The 22,712-nt window shown below is 35.3% G+C and overlaps 1 pseudogene; it reads right to left on the bottom strand.

Moving 5' to 3' along the window:
• The window catches only part of LOC113092414 (protein eyes shut homolog), a 214,720-nt pseudogene that overhangs the window by 158,945 nt on the left and 33,063 nt on the right, over positions 1 to 22,712 (bottom strand).

Genomic DNA, 22,712 nt, shown 5'->3' with positions numbered 1-22,712 from the left:
TGCATTCAGATTGGACCCCATAAACAGATACAAACAATGGCCATGTAAAATCTACACACATTGACTCTTATCAGGATATTTGTGCTAATCAGTAGATAAAGTTACCTTTTCACATTTTGTATTTTCATTCATCATGTCTGGATAAGAAAATCAGGACTGCTAATCGAACAAACTCCAAAGTCCATAAGCATAATTTTTAATCTAAAACTGAAATTATAAGCAATATAAATAATAGAAACAATATAAAATTATATACATTTCAATAGATTTACACATCTGTTGTTTTTTTGCAACAAAAACAAGAGCGGTGTGCTAAACAGAAAGTCGTCATTATTGCTAGGTGCAAGTAAATAAACTATCATTAAACCAAATTTAACACACTCGGTAACTAGCACAACCATAATGGAGCGCTCTGCCTCGGAAGCCCATAGCAACAACCATTAGCAAGTCAGACAGTAAGTGCTCATGGTTAAAATCCATCCTGTATGCGATCCCATTAGAGCTCTGCAGGAGACCCAGTATGTTATACAGGGAGGACTTTGTCAGTTCCACCTAGAGATCTGCCATGACTGAGCAAGCTAACAATGCTGTCACCGTGGCACTACGAGGGATTACTGAACAGCTAGAGGGACCCTTCATTATTGTCAGTGTGTTTTAGATACACATTGTGTAGGAAGGTTCACCCTCAGGATTGCGCTTTTGCAGATGAAGGTATATGGTTTCTCTGGAAATCCATCTGATTTAATGTACGGAAAGGACAATACAACTGAATTAAGATGCTCTATCAAAGTCCTTTTAAAGAGATTGTTCACCCAAAAATGTTTCTGTTTCTGTGATTAAGGCTCATTCACACCAAAGCATGATAACTATAAAGATAACAATAAAGACATAGTTGTAAAAATCATTCTCAATATTAAAAAACAGCAGAGTCTACATCACAACTATAATGATAGAGGCACAGAGAAACAATATTCTTGGAATCACTTTCAGAACAATTTTTTTTTCCCAGCTGATGAATAATACAAACATTGACACCCAATCAGAATCCATCCTGCTGTAATGAGTGGCAGATGAATGTGCGATTAGAATAAACAGACAATATTGTTGGTGTGGGCACTAATATCATTATCTTTATGGTTATCTTTATATCTATCGTTCTTGGTGTGAACGGGGCTTTACTCTCCCTTATGTCATTCCAAACGTGTAAGACTTTCGTTCATCTTTGAAACAAAAATGAATATATCTTTGATGAATATAGACAGCAAGGATCCTAACATGATTAAAGCTCTGAAACATAGTAAGGACATCATTAAAATAATCCATGTGACATCAGTGGTTCAACTGTAATTTTATGAATTTACTGGAATGCTTTTTGTACGCAAAGAAAACAAAAATACAGACTATATATTCAACAATTTGACCCCATAAACAATGTATGCACTGCATGTACACAGGCACATTGTTTCCATTGTTTACGCTTTGATCTGAACGTAAACAATGTATCTTCTTTTAAGCAGGGTTGTGATGAGTGGCACAGCCACCCTGAAATATGATTGGGCACTGGATCACTCATCATCAATAGGCTACAGTACTGTCATTCGGACTATCCCTGTATGCCATTGGATCAGAGAGCTTTCAATTGCAGTCAGATTGTTGCATGCAAAGTTTGCATTTGGAGTACTCAACAACATCATTAGATCAATGGGTTCTGCCAGTGCTTAGTTAAGGTACGTATTTTTTTTTCTTTTTTTTGGCAAGCAATTAAGTTCAAAGGCCAATGTAAAATATTTAATAAAATTGGTACAATAAAAACTGCACAAAATAAGTATTTTCTTTAGGCAGTACTTGAGGCAGTCAAGAAACCATGTTTCGTGAAATCAGTACAAAATGTGTGTGTTGTGCCAATGTATTGTTAAAAGATAAGCATGTTGTGTAATATCTCCAACAAATTTTAACAGCCAATTAAAAAAAAATGGTGTTGTAAAATTTGCTAATTCACAAGTTCAATACATCCTTAATCATTAAATTGCTTTGTTGAATTTAACGCATCCTTACAGAAGTGTAATAGGGATTTTATCTAGGGAGTCAAAATGGCTAGAAACGGACCTGACACTGCACACGTCTCCAGTGCAAGGTGGCTCTAATACAGCCACCAAAGCTGACTGTTGACATTCTAGCCAACGCTTGTGCTTATTCGAGTTGCGCGATGGACATTTCTGAAGTGGCTGTCTGTGCTAGTTCCATTAAGATACATGCATATGCCTCCTTTAAATAAATATAGTCAAAATCCTTTACCATGACTAATCGCAAGAGGCTAAAGGATACGTATTAGTCGCATAACATTGGTTAATGGAAATGCCTTTATTGCGCAATACCTTTTTATCAACATTTATAAAATATCACCAAAGTTTTGCGCAAATCTGTAATGGAAAGTGAAGTGAAGGTTTTGTTTTTTAGTACCTTAGTACTGGAAGTATTTTATCGTATTTATTTTTCCCATAAGCTTTTTAAAAATTTCAAAAAAGCCTTCAACAACCAGCTTTGAGATGATTTAAATGACATCTTTTGCCTTTTTTCAGATAAAGAATGTTAAGTTAACAATATTGTTCACTACCGAGTGTCCAAAAATTAAATCTCTAACATATGTGCACATAAACCAACAGAAAAAATAAAAAAGTGCAGACAGAATGCAAAAATGCCTCCAGTATCAACAGCCCCAGTCTACCTCAGACAGACTGAAAAACTATTACAAAATGACTTGCTGTCAACTGAAAGCGAATGATGTTTAATAATCTGAAAAAATAAATGATATACATACTTCTAAACCTACTTTTTGTAATGTCCAATCAATGCTTTACTCATCTACCAAAATGAATGAAATGTTTAAAATGATCTTTGTTTAAAGGATTTTTCAACATATGTGCAATGAATATAACATTATAATGCAATTTATTTTTTAAATAAACTTTTATTTAGCAAGGATACATTAAATTGATTAAAAGTTACATTGTTATGAAATATATTTATTTTTAATAAACTGTCCTTTTAAATTTTCAACACAAAAACTGTTTTTAACAGAGGAAATGTTTCTTGTGTACCAAATCAGCACATGCATGATTTCTGAAAGATCGTGAGATACTAATGACTGCTGAAATTTCAGCTTCACATCACACAAAAAAACTACATTTAAAATATTAAAATAGAAAATGATTTTCAAAAATATTACTGCTTTTACTGTAAAAAATGTCCAAGCCCAAACATCCAAATGGTAGTGTAACATAATATAATAATAACATGTTAATAAAACGAGGTATTGTTCTGAACATCTAAACTGAACTACCCTCAAATACGCAGGTGATATTCTTTCTATTCTCTGCTTCTCCATATTTCATTGTTTCTGGCTTGCCTTTAGTTCAGCAAGGTCCAGGTCCCTTGAGCAAACCTTCCCTCAGAAGCCTGAAATCAGGGCAGATTAAGACTCCCAGAGATGCATTCTGCATTTTTTCTGAAGCGATGCCAAACTGAAAAATATTACACTTCTCCCATTTTAGGCAGCACTTTGACAGATTCCTTAAAGCTTGTTAGCAGAGCTGTAAAACGGCACATTTCCAGAGGATGTTAATGGCTTTTATATGTTTTGTGTGCAGAAGACGCCCTTTCTGACTCAGATTTATGAAGCCATCGATTCCTCTGGCAGACTACCTGCTGGCTTGTATGCTAATAGACTGAATCTGCGCTTTAAAGCCCTGTTTTGCTGATCTATATCGAATTTGTCTGCTGGTGCAGATACACTGTCCACACGCAGCTGATAGACGTGCATGTCGATAACCTTTGTTATAAATAAAACACAAAAACATGCAGTAACTAATATTTGATCAATACCTGCTGGAAACGAGGCCAACTGATGCATGGTGCCAATAATTAAACAAATTACAGCCTTAATAACCTCCCCTGGCAATGAGTGTCAATATCTTTAATTTAGCTTCAACACATTGGCCATCTTATTATGTTCTTATGCATCCAGTCATTATCATAGGGGAGGAAATGGGAGAATAAACACACCGTGAGGTCTGACAGAAACACCCCAGGTAAAATGTACCCTTCTGTGCTGATGATCTAGCTTGGGTTTCTTCTACTTGAATCCAAAACCATGACTCATCTGAAGTGAAGTTGGACTAGATCAAAAAAGACAAGCACTATCCCAGGTACAAGATCCACTGTCAAGTGTTCTCAAAATCATTATAAATCCTAAGCATGCGAATGCATAAATCAACCTAACAATCTCATCAACTGCCACATGTTTGGAAAAAAAAGAGTCATTAATGGACAGCCAGCACTTCTGCCAAATCACGTAAGCGGTATTTAACAACCAATTGTGCGTGCAATTCACCGAGAACTTAATGTAGCATGAAGGAATGTCACACATACAGTGCTGCCTTTTCCAAATGGGATTTCTGACACATTCCATGGCTTTGAGCTATTCTCACTCCCACAAAGCACCAAAGTACCACGGCACACTCAAAAAAATACCTACCTTCTATTTTCTTTTTAGAAAAGCCTACCTCAAGGGTGTCCAAACTACAGCCCACAGGTTATTTGCAGCCCACCACCTGTTCTGTTGCAGCTTGTGAGATAAAGTTTTAAAAAAAGAAGCAAATTTAGGTTTTTGCTTTTGAAAAAATGATATTCTGAACACTAGGTGCACAACCGAATCTCACAATATATCACCTCCACTAGTGTCTTCTCTTCGTCTCCACCAGCTTCTTCCACATTCTGAGTGTACTAAAAGAAGTTTGGAAAACTAAAAATCAGTTCAGTTCAAAAGTCAGTTCTAGGCATGCGAGTACTGCCCTACTGTGCCCATGTCCCCATACTTATTAGTATTTAACTCCAAAAACCTAAATAAATAATAGAAGAAAAAAAAAAATGCATTTTCATATCTGCTGAGTGTGCACACTGGTAAGGGCTTGCTGACCACACTTTCCTATAATGTCCTCTCTCACAAGTATTGCTGGTATATAACTGTGATATATATATATATATATATATATATATATATATATATATATATATATACACAGTATGCAGACTTCTTACTGGGTCAACTGGGTGTACCATGATGGGTCACATTCAGATAGTTGCTCTCTTAACGGTAATTTTTTATACTTTTTTACTGGAAAAATAAAGCACACAAACATGCATTTTTAAAAATCGCTACATTCTCTACCGTTAAGATTAAATTCCTTGGTATTTAAATACAGTATAATAAAGAACATGTTTCAGTGACTTGAAATGCGGTTTACAAAATAATTTAATATATAGTCTACAAGCAACTCACCTTTCAAGCCAGTATTCTGAAAGACCCACATTTTAAGCCACACTGGATGACAAAGCCCATTAAAATATAATTACATGCATAGCTCCATACACATACAGGTCTGCTGAAGGATTATAAGAACAAGTATTTGTATTTATTGGTCTTCTGAACCGTGAGGGTAATGAGAACACGTTCACTCTCAGGGGCGAGCCGGCATGCCAAGAGAGTATAGATGTGAAATAATTAAATGAAAGACCTGACATTGCAGTTCACAGAGGATGCCAGTAATAAAATGTCACACTGCACTCAGGGAAGAGACACACAAAAATTATATGAACATGAATATTTCCATAAATAAACCTATAAAGTGATACAATTAAAACTCACAAATAGGCTTAACAGAAAAAAAAGGAAAACATCCATCTAGCAGGCTGTTATTCAATATTTTATATGCAGTGCATTCAAGAACAAGACAGTAATGATGTCAGCTATTCACTAATGCATGGGAAAACGCCGAGAGTAATGGCTCAGAAAATCATGCAAACGACACTTTGGCATGATCACACAGGATCCTTATGTGTCCGTACAGAAAAAGTTGGTTGGAATATAATTATCATGTGCATCTGAAGTTGTTCTTGGTACTGTGAGTAACCCTTACCACCAAATAATGTGACCAAATCACCATACTCTCAAGACTGACTACCCCTTGTCTAGAAATCATTCCTATCCACAGCATGGTGGCAGCTTATATCCATTTATTTTCTTGAGGGCTATGATTCAAACACTTGCCGAGGGATTATTGAGACTGCACTTATTTTCCATCATTTCCTGATATGCAATATGCATACTTGTCAGCTTTGTAGGAGGATGCAGAGACTAAAACCGGCTTTATTCTTGCCAGAAAGCCCACTCAGTTCACCCAACTTGTTGCACATCAACGGCCCAGTAGACAAGACTGAGATGAGAAAATGTACATGATGGCACATTTTATAATCTGCATTTATGTTAAGGTTTTAACTAAATCACACTGAGCAGCACCGTTTTGTAATTCATTGTACTTTGTTATGAAACTCCTTAAAATTTTACAGTGAAAATTTCTCAGGAAACAGTGTAATGTAATGCATATTGCAGACATGTACATTATATTGTACGTTAATTTAATATGATATTTATCACACTTAATAAATATAAAAATAAAATGAAACGATAACCAGTAGGATTGTTTTTTTTCATCAGCCAATTAATTTGTTCATAAACATTTCATTTATAACTACAAATATAAAATGGATTTTATACAGTTTATACACATATAATATAATATAATATAATATAATATAATATAATATAATATAATATAATATAATATAATATAATCAGTTACAGCCATGGTACTTTAGGTCTAAGGTGGGAAAATACAATTTCTGGAAAGAGCAACAGTAATCCTTTAAACTGAAATGCTGAGACTTTCAGGCACTGTTTCCTGAGAACAGGACCTCGAAAATGTCTTCCCATCACTTATTATTTTGAGATTCAATCTTGAATGTTGAATTCCGAAATCTAAATGAATTTTTAAGGTCCTAACCTGATCATGGCCTCCAACACCACACCATCTCCCGTAAGTATCGTGCCCTCTAATGAGACCTGTCCTGACAAGAAGGAGGTCTGTTTTCTGTCACCATCATGTTTAAAAGAATTAAAGAGAGGCCGTTTTAATAAGCACTAGAAAATTTACACTGATGGATTCTCTTCCCCTTGGGCTGGAAGATTATCTAGAAAACAGGGAGCATGAGTCACACAAGACATGTTTCTTTGGACCCAATAACGGTTCACATCTACAGATGCACGTGAGCTGTGGAGATAAGATCTTCACTAAAGTCTAAATGGTTCCTGGGGAATAATTACCTATATGGACCCGTGGCTCCTTCCCAAGAACAATGACATTTTTCAACATAATGTTTACTATATATCAAGTTCTTTAAATCATACATGGTGTAGCACAACTGCTTACGGCTCAGGATTTATCTTTTGTTTTGGAACAGAGTGCTGTACCTTACTTACCAAGTAGACAGATACAAATATAGTCATTGACCAGATCAATGCAGGTGCCCCCATTAAGGCAGGATTTGGACCAGCACTCATTCATATTCTCGGAGCATGTTCGACCTGCATGATGGACATTAACACAGACAAATAGATAACAAGTTGCCTGTATAATATCATGTTATACTTCTGTGACCTTTTTTTGAAGTCAGTATAAATAACTATTTAAAATATGTTTTACAGTACTTCCGCAATGTAACATATTTCCAAGTAAAACAAGGTTGAGAATTAACAAGTGGCCATTAAATAATAGAAAGAGTCTGAATAAATGCAAATTCACATATACATATATATATGCATATATACATACATATACATATATATGTATATATACATATACATATATACATATACATATATATATATATATATATATATATATATATATATATATATATATATATATATATATATATATATATATATATATATATATATATGTATACATACATACATATACACACACACACACACACACACACACACACACACACACACACACACACATATATATATATATATATATATATATATATATATATATAACCTCCCACTATATATATATATATATATATATATATATATATATATATATATATATATATATATATATATATATATATATATATATATATAGTGAATTATAAGATTTGAATTTCAATCATTTTAAACAATAGATCACAATTAGTCTAAATGGCCACATTTTCTTTTTAATCTTGAGGAGTTCAGAAATGTTAGATTTTGAAAGTAAATGCCTGTCAACAGCCCAGAGATGGTTTCCTGCCTCAGTAAAACTGCTGAGTAAAACATCTAGCTTACCCTTAAATCCTGGAGCACACAGGCGTTGGTAACCTGCCACCAAATCAATGCAAACTGTTGGCACATGGTGGACTTTTGCACTCATCTGTCTCGAGCTCACAGAACGTTCCCTCATATCCCAGCATGCAGTGGCAGGTGTAGTTGTGCTGTTGGTCCAGACAGAAGGCGTGTTCTGAACACTGATGCCCAGAGCAGAAGTCAATGTCAAGTTTACAGTGGACTCCAGTATATCTGTGACCGCAAAGGCAACTTGGGATGCATAAAACAGTATCTCTTAATGGAATCGCGAACAAAACAGCCAGACATGGTATGAAAATAAATGGCTGAGTCATGGGGAAGGACAATATAATTTGCTTTGCTTTCTATCACAGGAACATGCTATTTGTTTTAGCAACTTTGGGTGGTCTAGAATTCTAGAATGAGACCGTAAACAGCAACTGAAGCTGAATAGAATATCAATTTTAATTTTATACTGAGAGAGAGACCCTGTTGGAAATGGATACAGTAAATCCATCTCAATCACTCATTAATCTATTAATCCATCAGTTTAGTTATCTCCCCATCCAGAATGTCTCTCCAAACCCTTAAGCTTTTATTGTATCTATGAAACACATTTTATTTTTATTTTATTATTATTATGAAAAATAATAATTATTATTATTAAAATATTTTTTTTCCATACACATTGAGGTTGGGCTGTTAAGCACTGTTAAAGCTGTTAAAAGTTGCCGTATAACTTTTTCAAAACAATTTTCAAACAATATGCCAGTCTTGTGCAAAAATAGAGAGAGAAAGAGAGAGAGATTATACCTCCACTACAGATTAGAAATCAAATTGATAGCCTACGGCAGTATTTTGTTGCCATGACATTTGGTTGCAAGAAAAATCTATGCTCGATTCTATTGACATTCAACCAACAACAGTTGCCATATTTGAAAACCGCAACATAGGTGAGGGTTATCTTCAAATAATAACTACATTTTGCCCTGTTCATATCACAAAGCTATCAGGCTTAAGCTACAGTATAAGGCTGCAGAAGACTAGAAAAAGAGTAATGTGAACTACTTTTAGGGTGTCCATTTGTGTCCTTTATATAGATTGACAGATAATGGTAACTACAAACTGTTTGTGTATGAAAAAATATATATCCTTTTAGTTTTTGTTCAGCAGAGAAACAATGCATACAGGGTTGGGATGACAGAAGGGTAAACAATTACCAACATGAGTAAATGGTTACAGAATTTGCATTTATTCATTCATTTAATTTATTTGCATTTGGGTTCATGCTAATATTTATAATGACACTTTAAATGCATTTCATATGTTTATAAATATATTTGTATAAAAAAACAAACAAACAATGGACTCATATTTGAATCCACTTAATTTCTAAGCAAATAATTTGCTTTACTCTAAATAAACCTTGCATAAAGAGCTCTAAAAATAAATAAATAAATAAAATAAAGGAATTCACCCAGACTCACCAGTACCCACCAACATCATCCATGCAGGTGGCTCCGTTCTGACACCTGTGCTGGACACACTCATTTATGTTGACCAAGCAGGTCAGTCCGGTCCATCCAGGTGCACAAACATACAGTAACAGTAACTGGTGATGTTGGAACATGGCTGTCAAAATGAAAATCAACCATTATTCCAGAACAATCCTTCATTTAAATATGCGTGTAAAGGTAATTCTGGTCTTTTATAAACAGACGTGCTTGGTCCAAGTGTTAAATAAAACATGATGTTTAAAGGGGACCTATTATGCAAAATTCACTCTCACATCTTGCTTGGACATAAATGTGTGTTGGCAGTGTGTGTACACAACCACCCTATAATGATAAAAAAGCCGCCCACTCCTTTTTTTGTTTTAAATTCCCATAAGTAAAAAGCAGTGTCTCCAAATTACCTGTTTTCAGCATTGCTGGTAATGTGACTAATGAGAAAGTTGACAAACACTGCCGTTTATACATAGAACAGCCCTGAGCGAGATCACATCAAGTTGAACACAGTCCGCCATTGCTGCACTGATGGGAATGTCTTTCAAGCACTTTACTTGTTCTGTAGCTGGACATATGAATCCACATAGCTCTCTCCATTTACTCCTGAAATCTGAGCCGCTGAAGACAAGGTGGATTTATTTTGCTTTTGAAGAAGATGCTCCCTCAACTCTACCAAAATTCATTGATGTCTGCGTGAATCATTTACACTGGACTACTTTGTGAATGAGGGTCAGTATAAAGCAGTTTTTGCACAAAAGTTTCTCCTGAAGGATGAAACAGTGCCAACTGTTCATGATCCAGCTACACCTCCAGAAGAAGTAAGTATCATGTGTTAGTTTTCCAAATTGCCTTTTCTGAAAGACCTTCTTGGCACTCTGTAAGGCTAATGTTGCTGCTACCACTGTTTTATCTGAAGGTGCCTTCACGTGCTATCAGAATTATTGTAAATAGGAAAGTGGGAGTTAAAATTGCATATGAAAGCAAGTTCACTGCTGGAGTCAAGCTCATAATCACAAGTGGGGCTTATAAAGTTTGTAATAGATGTGCGATGGCACCATGAGTTATTTTTTATCGCGCCGTGCTCCCAACTGTGTTATTCATAAAGTGAATTTTTTTATGCACAGTACAATCAGATGACTGACTTTTAAACCGAGTGTGTTTTCTGTAAAGATAACAGGGTTTTACTAATAGTGGAGTGTTTATTTTCAACGCCTAGCATCGGTATTGCTGGAGCTTGAGCTACTGAAGCTCCGGCCTCTTCCCTGGAGCACCAGCTCATTTGCATTTAAAGGGGAAGACACAAAAATGATGCTTTTTGGCTCATACCCTAAAAGTGGCAATTTTAACAAACTATAAAAAATGTAAATCTTTAAAGTATTTTGAGTTGAAACTTGACACACACACACTCTGGGGACATCAAAGACTTATTTTACATCTTGTGAAAAAGGGGAATAATAGGTCCCATTTAATGTAGGAAAGCTAATGCATTTTAGTTGCCATTTACATTATTGGTGATAATCAACACAAGTAAAACAAATCTGACTGATAAAGCATGTTCAAAAGAGACATGCAATTAGCCATTGGTTCTAAAGAATATAGCTTGCTAAGAACAACATTTTTAACCTGTTCTTTTTAAGTGAAAAGTGGGAGAGGGAGGTGTATGCATTTTGAATGAGTCCATGCACTGAAAAATATGCCATATGCATATGCCTTATTACTCTAAAGAGCTGTTTATACTTGATCTGACTAATTTTTTTCTTACTTATTAGCAGCCATCTAGTTTTGCAGAAAAAAAATATTGTGAGTATTTACACATTAGTATTTTTGAGTGTATTGTTACTACAGTTGATATTTATTTATATGATATTAAGTCAAAGTTCACAAAGCATGTTTTTTTTCCATTTTTAAAGGCTGATCAGAGACACTGGTTTATCAGTAAATGATGGATGAAGTTATAAATGGATATCATATTTTGTAAATAAATTTACATATTACTTTTGCTAGTGTTATTGTTACCATGGTGTTAATGCACATATAAAACCCTATATGCTGATTTGCACTTGGAACACTTGGAACATGACAATGAAAGTGATTTGAATTATGTTGGACTAGTGGTGGCTGAACCCTTCTAACCTACCTGTAGATAGTGAGGGCATTGAGTGTGACACATATGGAGCTGGTCACTTGGCTAATCCACACAGAACGTTCCAAGGGGACAGGTGACATTTGGAAGCATGCAGGCGTTTACATCAACCTCACAGTCAACCCCAAGTGTATCCTGGAGAGAAAGGTAAGAAAGACAAACCAATGTGAAGAATCACTTGCACTTCACCATCCCTGCTTTTTTGATTGGGAACTAAAAGAACCTTGTGCAAAACCAGAATTTAAAAGATTAAACAAGATCGAAACACCTTCTCTCTTGTTAATGCCTTTGAGAATGCACTGCATATGCTCCTCATGTCATTGTGCCTCAATCAATAGGGTCAATCAATGAACATGAAGCAAGCTGGAAATCAAATTTCTTTCTTTTCTTTTTCCTCCTTCTTTGTTTCTGGGAAAAAAAGAAAGTAAAAGAAAATGGCAAAATCAATTTTTGAAAGCTTATTCAAAGACCAAAATCCAGTCAGCCCAAGTTAAAAGAACAAAATTGTAAAGGTCAGAAAGAGGCCAGGCTAGTTTGTTTAAGGGCTTTTTGTAGAGAAATAGAGAAAGAAAATCTGTCTTGCTTGCATTTGGTTTACATAAGGAAAACCAATCATTTCAAAATTCATTCACATAGATGTGTAAGCAGGAAGATCACACTTATAAAAATTAAGGAACGGTCAGAATGGTAAACTACAGTCCATTAGAAAGGTCAACTAGTGAATTTATTAAAAAATATTTTTTTTTACTTTTTTGTCCTTTTTTGAAAGTTATGAAATTTGAGGGTTTTAAAATTACTACCCGTAAAATGTCATAACTTTCAAATAATTAATGCTACTGTTGAATGCTTTTATTTCTTGGTCTTTATACACATACATTTTTTAAAGAGAAAACATCTTCAATCCTTTAATGAGGAAGTCATTCAGATGATTCTCCCTTTTGTATCTCTTTCTCTGAGTGGCGAGCACGCGTGGGCAGGTTTAGGGAGGGGGCGTTTGGGACTCTGGGTCGTCTACTCATCGAGCGGAAGGGAGCAGCTGGCAGAGAAGCGTGCTTGTAACCCCGCCAGTGAGTTGCCAATCTCTAGGGTGAGCCATCAGGTTGCATCAGTGAATGCAAATCATGCCTCAGAAAGAGTGAGCGGAACCAACAATTACGGGAGGGAACCATATCAAGTGGCCTCAAAAGGGTAGAGCATTTCATAACACAATATTGACACAATTCTGCAGTACTAATGAGCTCTGGCAGTGTGAGAACGGGAGTGATTTGCTCAGCTGTCAGTCAGAGCCGCTGGCACGGTGGGGATTTGTGGCACAGTAAAAAAAAAAACCTTGTTCTCTGAGGTAAAAGAAACTCATACCTGAAGGACAGGCACATTTGTAGTATCCAACAAAGTCAGTGCATGTTCCCTGGTGCTGACAGGGACTGGAATCGCACTCATTTACTTCAGCCTCACAGTAGCGTCCTGCAGGAAGACAGGGGTGTGAATGGAGTGTTAGTTAAGCTTTTACGCTCCGTCTCCCCTGAAGATATTGACTTCACTTTTGACATTTGGGATTTAGAAGCAAGTTTGAAAACTTTTCTCCCCTATGGCTCAATGTTTGGCACATGTCACTGAGAAGAGAGGACAAATCGTGTTTTACATTCTGAAACTATTTAGCAGCAGTACAGACTGCCATTTACTGAGTCACAGTTCAGTCAGTTAATGCAGACAGACAGTATACTGAACGATTCAACATATGGAACTTTGAGAAAATCAAGAGAGGGACATTATATAAGTGTGGCTTAACTTTTATGTGGAAAAGAGGCAATAAAAAAAATTTAGAAGGCACAGGGAAAGGATGTCAGAATAATAATAATAAAAAAATAAAAAAATAAATATATATATGCATCATCCACTGATATTTCATTATATAATGATGATCAGTGGCATAAACTCAACCTCATGTTATTCTGAACCTGCATGAATTTCTTGGTAATAATTGGTAACTAAAATTAAACTAATTATAGATCAATCAATAAAGCTAGCTTCATCAAAAAATTACAAAAGCATGTGATAAAACTGCCTCTCTCTCACCAGTTTTGCTTCCTGTCAAGGCTGGTGTCAAACTATACTGACCTATTGATATAAAAAGGCATAAAACACCAAAAATATAATCCTGGTTTGTTAAAATATAAAATAATAATAGAATTCATAATAATAATAAAACATTCTATGCTTACATAACATGTATAAAATTAGTTATTTTATTTATTTTTCTTACTAATTTTACTAATTAAGTTGACCTCAGGCAACTTCAGAAATAGGGCATATGACACAGAATGTCAGATTTTGTGTGTTCATATTTACAGCAGTTAGTATCCAGCAGCAAACCAATACATTTTCTGAAGTTCATATTGCCAACTCGCTGGCAGATCTCTATTAATGTTGTTCATCCACACAGTTACATAACAAGTGACATAACATGGAATCAAATCAACCAAATCTTTGCATGGAAAAAGCAAGCTGTAGAAAAAAGAATAATTTGAAAGTCTTATCCAGTCCAAGATCTGCTTCACCAACGCTTTTCTCTGCTGTGAGAGAAGTCACATTATCGTCCCTCAACATGTCATCTGACTTTTTCTGGGAAGATCATAATGAAAGCACTTGACATTTCACATCGGCCTTCTGGCAATACCATGGTGAGAAATGCGACAGGGACATTAATCGATGGGGATATCGTTAGCATCATCGAGATGTCTAAATAAAACATTGAGGTTTGAGCTGTGAAATGTTTTCTCCTAATAGTATTCTAATCCATTAAACAGCTCACAGAGATGTAGAAATTGTCAGGTGCCTCTTGCCGCTGACAACTGGGACGTGGAAAGATGGATTTCTTCATCTGCTAAGATGGGAAATAGAGCCATCAAGGAGACCGAGAGGTGATAACAAGGACACAGAAGCACTGGCGATTATCCCACTAAAAATACGAGATCTGCTGCGTGGTACTGGAAGAAATCTCTCGGGACGGCATTTTTCAAATAATACGGCTTCATTACATGTTACGGTTTATAGGCGTTATGAAATGTAGATGATCTATAATTCATGTAAAGTGCCTATAAAAGACTACGTTACATTTTCCTGTACAAAACCATTGAACCACAATGCAAGCCACCGAGATCAACACGTCATGACTGATGAAATCCAGTAAATCATTTGTCTTGCTTGTTTATTTGTTTCTGGGTTGTTTAGGCAAATAGTTAATTCTGTGCTCATGCGCTGGTGGCCAAGCTAATGAAAGATCTTCCTTTCCCAGTTAGATTTACCGATTAAGTGTTCTCTAACCTCTATTTGCCCTTCATTTAGCAGGCATGATGAAACAATTTGTAGAATAATCCAGTTAGGAGGGCAATGTGCAAAGATGAGTTACGGTAAAGAGATGCCTCAGGGCAGCGGGACTCGTCTCGGTGGAACACATACTCTGAGTCACATTACAGCGGATGATATAGATGTTGGACATGAAACTGTGTCATTCAGGGAAAAATTCAGAACTGGATGCTTTTCAAATTCGTGAGTTGGAATTTGAATAGAACTGGCCGTGCCCCACAGGATGCTGGATGACAAGAAGAGTCATTTACTGAACTGCAACTTCGAGGATGGGCCCAACACAATTTTTTTTTACAAAAAACATTTTACATCATTGACTAAATGTGACTTTTTTTTAAAAAAAATTTCTTTATAGATAAGAAAGTTCAAATACTATCAGAAACAAATGCTTCTAAATTGTCAACCAATTCCACTAAATGTTCACAAAAACTATGATATGAAGATATAAATGCCCTAGTTATACATCAGTACTATGGTCTATCTTAAAGAGGTTTGGATAAAGTAGAGGATTCTGTGAAATTAACCTAAAATATGAATTATATATATATATATATATATATATATATATATATATATATATATATATATATATATATATATATATATATATTTTTTTTTTTTTTTTCCCATTCATTTTCTTCCTTGATTCAAATTCAGGCAATTTATTGGGAATAAGACTGACTTTAAATCCAATCCTGAAGTCTTCAAGTCTAAGTGACATGTGAATGGAATTAAAAAACGTCACCAGAATAACACACACATGGTGGCTGGCAGATATATTTTATATTATATAATCATAATTTCATGGATATAACTGATTTTTTTTTTACTTATTTTTAATTGCATAAACGTTTTTTTTCTTTCTATGCAATCAAAAGACATGGTATGAAAACATGACAGCAATTCTTCTCTCCAGTCCTTACCGTAGAAGAAAAAGTCTGAGTGTGGCTTTAAAAAGCTTCTGATGCCAAACGCAAACATAAATCAGGATAACATGTTCCGTAGTTTGTTGATGTAGTTTTCTTTTAACCTGTGTATCCAGGGAGACAGGTACACATTTAATGTGGGGGTGCAGTTGGCTGACTCATACTGATGCATGTAGCTCCGTTCAAGCATCTGTTTGGATAGGCTAAGCATGTGTTATCCGAGTACTGACAAAACTCCCCCGTGCATCCTGGTTCACAGAGATACTGTGGGGGGTAAAGAGGTTTTAGTAATTAATCTTAATTATTAGACATTTAATCTATCAGCAAAACACTTAATGGATCTACAATAGTGTATTTAAACAACAACAATAATAAATAAATAAAAAATACAGGAAAATATATTCTTATTGTTTGGTTAAACATGCATTCAAGCTTTTGATGAAAAGGTAATTGCACTTTCCAGTCCCTTATGTTGCTGCATGGCTACAAATTAAATTTACTAAATATCCTTAAATCTGAATTCTTAGCTAATTAAGTCCTTGGTAATTGTAAGAATCATTACTCAGAAGGCAATTATTTAGTCTACTAGAATTCAAGAATAGCATTCAAGAATTATAAGGAGAGAAAAAGGAAGTTTAAGAAGAAAATGCTGCTAATGATCAACAGATTCTTCACCAATTTGCTAATGAAGAAATGTGGCCTGTTTTCTGGACTATGTCAAAGTTTGAATTAAGGATGACAGTGATTAGAAATTAAACAACCAGATGTCTCCAAACTGCACACTAACCAAATCAGCTCTTATAATAACCAATGTTATATAAATAGCAGAAACTTCTTCAGAGAAATAGTGCTTTAAAATTCCAGTGCACAACAGAATCTGTGCAGATTTCTCAAGTAGTCCCCCCCCCCCTCGCCAAGATATTTTAAGTAAAGTCATATATATATCAGCCATGAAGCCTTCAAGAACACATTCTGAGCTTCCCTGAATGTTATCAGCTTACTATAACATAAAATAGAGAACTTTTACTTCTTCTTTCAAAGTTAATGCTGACATACTGAAAAACTATTTTCCCATTCATTTTCGAGAATGTTTTTTTCAGGCCTCATTTGGTTCTTTTTATACCTATAAAATAAATATTTATGTATTCAGATTAAAGATATGTTTCAATTAAAAATGAAAATTTGTATTTTCAAATGAAAATAACATTTTATTACATTTACCTGCATGTTCTAAACCTGTATTATGTTATTTATTTATTTTTTCATTTAAACATCAGGATCAATCATAGGTTATTCATTGCTTAAAATTATTTTTCCTTCATATTAAAACAGCATTTATATTTATACACGCAAACACTTTGCATGACTGTGTCAGATCCCCACGTATGAACAACCAGTTTTGATAGTTTAACAAATTGCACTTGAAGTAAATCAATTCATGTGAAGCGCATATTCTAGAGCACTTCATAACAACAACAGATGCGACTGCATCAATCGACAGTGTATAACTGTGACACATCACTCAAAGAGCAGATCTGTTGATGAGAGTGACAGAAAGATGATATTGAAATAGAAGAGGATGGCTGAAACCTTGAGACACAAGCATAAATCAAGGATGTTATAATGTGACTACAAGACTGAGAACTCTTATAAATTATTAGATATGTATTAGCCGCTGAAATGGGGAGAGATTTTTGATTACAGACAGACAGACAGACAGACAGATATAGAGCACATTTCTCCCCCAACATTTCCTTCATTTCCAAAGCATATACATTTCTTCAATGTTTTCTAATTTATCTTCTCTGTAATGGATTAATATAAGCAATGTCCACTATCTGAAATACATTTTAACTTTATTTAATCATACAAATTATTAACCATTAAAAAAATTAGGTAACTTACATTATATCCTACAACTAGGCTGAGACACAATCCCTCAAAACCTTGTCAGCATGTACAAGATGACATTAACGGTTAATGTCACATTACCCTAACCCTAACCCTAACCCTAGCTACATATAAAAATAGACTTCTAAGAGTAAACATGACTAACAGAGTAACAATCACTGATTATATGATAAAATGCAGTCACTTTACTGCTGTTTATAGATGTCACAGTTCACGCTTCTTGGTGACATTTGTGGAATATAAAAAGATCCTTTCAGCAAACGCATAACAGGAATGTCTGTTAAACGTTCGACCACTGGCACACATGCTTTATAAATAGAGAATATCCTCTTGTTTCTTTGGCCTTAGTCAGATCTTAGCCTTGCTTCTGCTGTGATAAGACTTCACAGATCTTATTCTGTCAAAAATAGGCAAGATCACTCAATAATTAACACAGACTCCCAGGTGACCAAATGCTATTGCTTTTATCACTCCTTCTCTTTACACACATACACACACATATGCTATCATCCTCTAGTAATGCTTTTTCTCAAATTTGAATTAATCTTTTTCCCCCTTCAATCCAAATCTTATCTTGCATTTATCATGTAGTCAGAGGGGCCATCAAATGTATTGACTCAAGTGATCTTTGCTAATAAAAACCAGAAAGATGAGCAAGAGCAAGAAAAGACATAGCTCTGAACCCCCCAAGGACTGAAGAACTCATAACGCAGCCGAAACTGTTGTGGATTCCCTCATTATCAGCAGGAAGTAATTCAAAAGCTGTCAAAGGCTGAATATTGAACCTTACCATGGAAATTTAATGAACATTTCACTGTCTACAGACTGCATTTCTATTTCTGGCCAGTAAAATCATATACCAAGAAGAAAACACACAATTGCAGCATACATGATATCTAGCGGCACAAAATGGGAGTTTCATCACAAAGCAATTGATCCGAGTAAAATTAATATCTTTTTTTAACAAACTATGAAAAAATACTATACATGATTGGTCGTCAAAGACATGTCATCAAACCCAAAGGCACAAATGGTTCAGAAGGAGAATATTTTTAACTGGCTATTTTTCAAGATTACAGGTCTCTAGGCATGTGAGGTCACACAAGACAATGTAAAAAAATAATGTGAAATAGTGATGTGTCGTTCGTGAACGAATCGTTCTTTTTGAACGAATCTTTTAGGTGAACGAATCGTTCTCGTTCACGTAATCCACTGACTCATATTTCTCGTTCAGTGAAGTTCCTCCCTCCACAGCAGCGCGGCGCTATAAGCAGCGCATGCGCAGCTCAGTGAACCGGGTAACAACTGTTTCATCCTGTCAAAGAATTACTCAACCTTGAGCCAATAGCCTTCGAGTATGAGATGTGACAGAGTATTTGATTTGTTGAATGTAGTGAACGAAAACGCCCTTCAATGAACGAGTTTCATATGAGTCTGACTCTGAACTAGATCTAGAGATCTTATCGTTCGTGAACGAAATTACTGAACTGGTACCCATGTCGTTCATGAATGAGTTGAATGAGCTGATACATAGCGTTCGTGAATGAAATGACTGAACTGGCATACATGTCGTTCGTGCACGAGTTGAATGATACATCTCGTTCGTGAATGAAATGACTGACCTGATGGTCAGGGTATATTCTGGCAAACAGTTTACCAATCACGTTTCTCAATCGGCAAAGCACATGTCGTTCGTGCATTAGTTGAATGATTTAGAAAATCTCGTTCGTGAATGAAATGACTGAACTGGCACACATGTCATTCGTGAACGAGCTGAATGAACGGATACATGTCGTTCGTGAATGAAATGAACTGGTACATAGCTTATCTCGTTCGTGAACGAAATGAATGAGAGTAAACCGGGTCAGTCTGCCATTTAGCATGTCAATCTCGCAAAAATGCAAAGCGCAGTTATGGGTACTGTACTGTGCACATACGCTTGTTTTGATATTTAGCAACTCCACGTTTAATCCACGATTGATGAATGTGAATATATAATAAACAAACTGTCTGACCAAACAATTAAAATGCGATTTAGGCAAGAAAACCTTGTGCTTTGTTCATTTGAACAACTTAATTAGACTTTATATATTGAATGCGATTATACACACATTTTAATAAAGCCAGATCAGTTTTTGTAACAAGTGAATACGTTCGTTGACTTAAGACATAACAACACAATACACTTTTTGCTATCTGCTGGCTTATTTTGTGTAATACGAAGAAATGGTCACTGAACGAATCAATGAACGATTCTGAACGAATCATTTTGGTGAACGAACTGAAAATGAACGAATCACTAGAAAGAATCATAATTTCCACCACTAATGTGAAAACATATTCACTGACTATATATTTCTGTAAAGATTATTCCAGGATACATGGGGTAAGAAGCTTTAAGTGAAAATTATTTTGATTCACTAAAATATAAACAAGAAACCATTGCAAGACCAGGTAAATTTTAGTCTTTTGCAGCAAGTAGAAACAGTGCCTGTATATAAAATAATTAAGTTAAGCAAACTGGTATTTAAATACCATTAAAGTGTGTTCTATGTTATTAATCAGTTTTATTTTGGTAAGCATGACACAAACAGCATTTAGAGTGCATGAAGAAAAAAAAATACTGTTATAAAAAGCCTGTTTTGAGAGCATTTGGGCAACTGAAGGTGTCAGAATAAACAGGAAATGTACTTTATCGTTGTCATCACCTAGTCTGGCCAATTGTGAAATAGCTGTGTCATCATTAGAGCTTGTACAGCCGCTCTGGAGAAGCTTCACTGACTGAGCAAGCCGGCTGCACACGAATTTAACAGAATTCATATTTTTATTGATATAACTTTTGTTGATCCTAACCATGGTTGAGAATCATGTGCTGCGGTATGTGCATCTCATTGCGCCTACTGAATTAAATATATTAGTCTATCAGTATAAATGTTTGCCTTCAGTTTAAAGAGGCAACTGCTACTCTTTATGTTGTTTTTGAAAAAAAAAAAAAACTAATCTAAAAGATTATAATTCTAAAAGATGGCAGTTTAAAAAACATTGCTTAATGTTAAAAAAATCTTTGGTTGATCTGACAGTTCTTTTAAAATTCAATAGACAGACTTTTATTCATTAGATGAACAAAAGTTTTAAAGAGGTCATTGGATGATACATGCACTTTTACAAGTTGTTTGAACTGCGTGTTGGCAGTGTGTGCACACAACCACAATGATAATAATATCCACCCAGTGTTTAATTATCTTTTAACATCTTTACCCCTTTCTCAAATCGAGCCAATCTCAGATCCCCGTCTTTGTGATGTCACACATACAGGCCCCTCCCATGGTAGTTTGATTGACAGTAGCGTTTCAGCACAGACTGGACTGGTGTCTTAATTAAGACCCACCCTGAGTGAGTTGTCATCAATCTGCCATTGTTTCACCACCAGAGCAGATGTAGACAAGAATGTCTCCTAAGCAATTGAGGTTTTCTGTTGTTGGATGTAATAATGAACATAGCAGTTGTCATTTAATCACGACATCAGACTTGAAGACGCAGTAGATTACATTTTCTTCTGAGGGGATATGGAATTACATTTGGTTCAATAAAAATGAACTAAACTTTATAAAACTGAACGTTACTTTTTTCAGAAACTATCAAAAATATGCCATTACAAAAGAAGAAAAATAATGAAAATTTAAAAAAATAATAATAATTAACTCAGTCGCACAAATTTAACAGGCTCTTCAAATATGCTTCATTCTTTGGTAATGTTTTTAAACAAAATTTTTCGCTAATCGTGGATTCTGAATGCATTGCCACAGATTTCGCTTATGCTTCGCAGTTTTTCATTTGGTGTTTTGACACAAACACCAGTATCAGATTATAGTTTAAAATATTAGTTTATAGAGGAGATGGGCCACAGAGGCCATGATAATTATGCTCCAATGCACCACTGAAGAAGGAACGGGCCGACAGGCCTTAAAGAAAAGCCACAAAGACCTAGATAGGCCACAGATGGAGATGCCTAAATGGGCCATAGTAAGAAAGCCAAGAGGCTGTAAAATGAAATGCCTCAGTAGTCACAGAGCGGAAGGCCATGAAAATAGACCATGGTGGGAAACGCAACAAGATAGGTAACAGAGGGGAAGGCCACGAAAGACAGGCCTCAGAAAGAAAGGCTAAGTTAAGCCTCAGTAAACCATAGAGGTTGTTGGGAGTAATATGAATAGGTATTGTACCACCACCAGTAATTGCATACAGATTATCTTGAGGACAGCTTGATATTAATTACTGAACATTTGAGATGGTTTGTTGTTCAGGCCTAATGTAGGATTCAAATGCGGAGGATTACCAACTTCCCAGTAGCTTGATAGCTGATATTTGAACTCCACATTCAACAGCAGTAGTGGCCGGTGAAAGTCGTGACATTTGCCAAGAATGGTAGCCCAATAAACATACAGCATTACATTTATTAATGAAATACAAACATATTTACAAACAAATTACTGTATGAGCTTTCTTATTAAAGATCAGATTATGGCTTTTAACATAAAGACAGGATAGTTCATGAGAAAATGAGAAAGTAATGAGAAAAGTAATGAAGAGTAATGAGAAAATCCATTACAAGGCCTATTTTGTGA

The sequence above is a fragment of the Carassius auratus genome, unplaced genomic scaffold (assembly GCF_003368295.1).
Source record: "Carassius auratus strain Wakin unplaced genomic scaffold, ASM336829v1 scaf_tig00214577, whole genome shotgun sequence".
In the NCBI taxonomy this organism is placed as follows: domain Eukaryota; kingdom Metazoa; phylum Chordata; class Actinopteri; order Cypriniformes; family Cyprinidae; genus Carassius; species Carassius auratus.
This window is presented reverse-complemented; position numbering and strand designations above follow the sequence as displayed.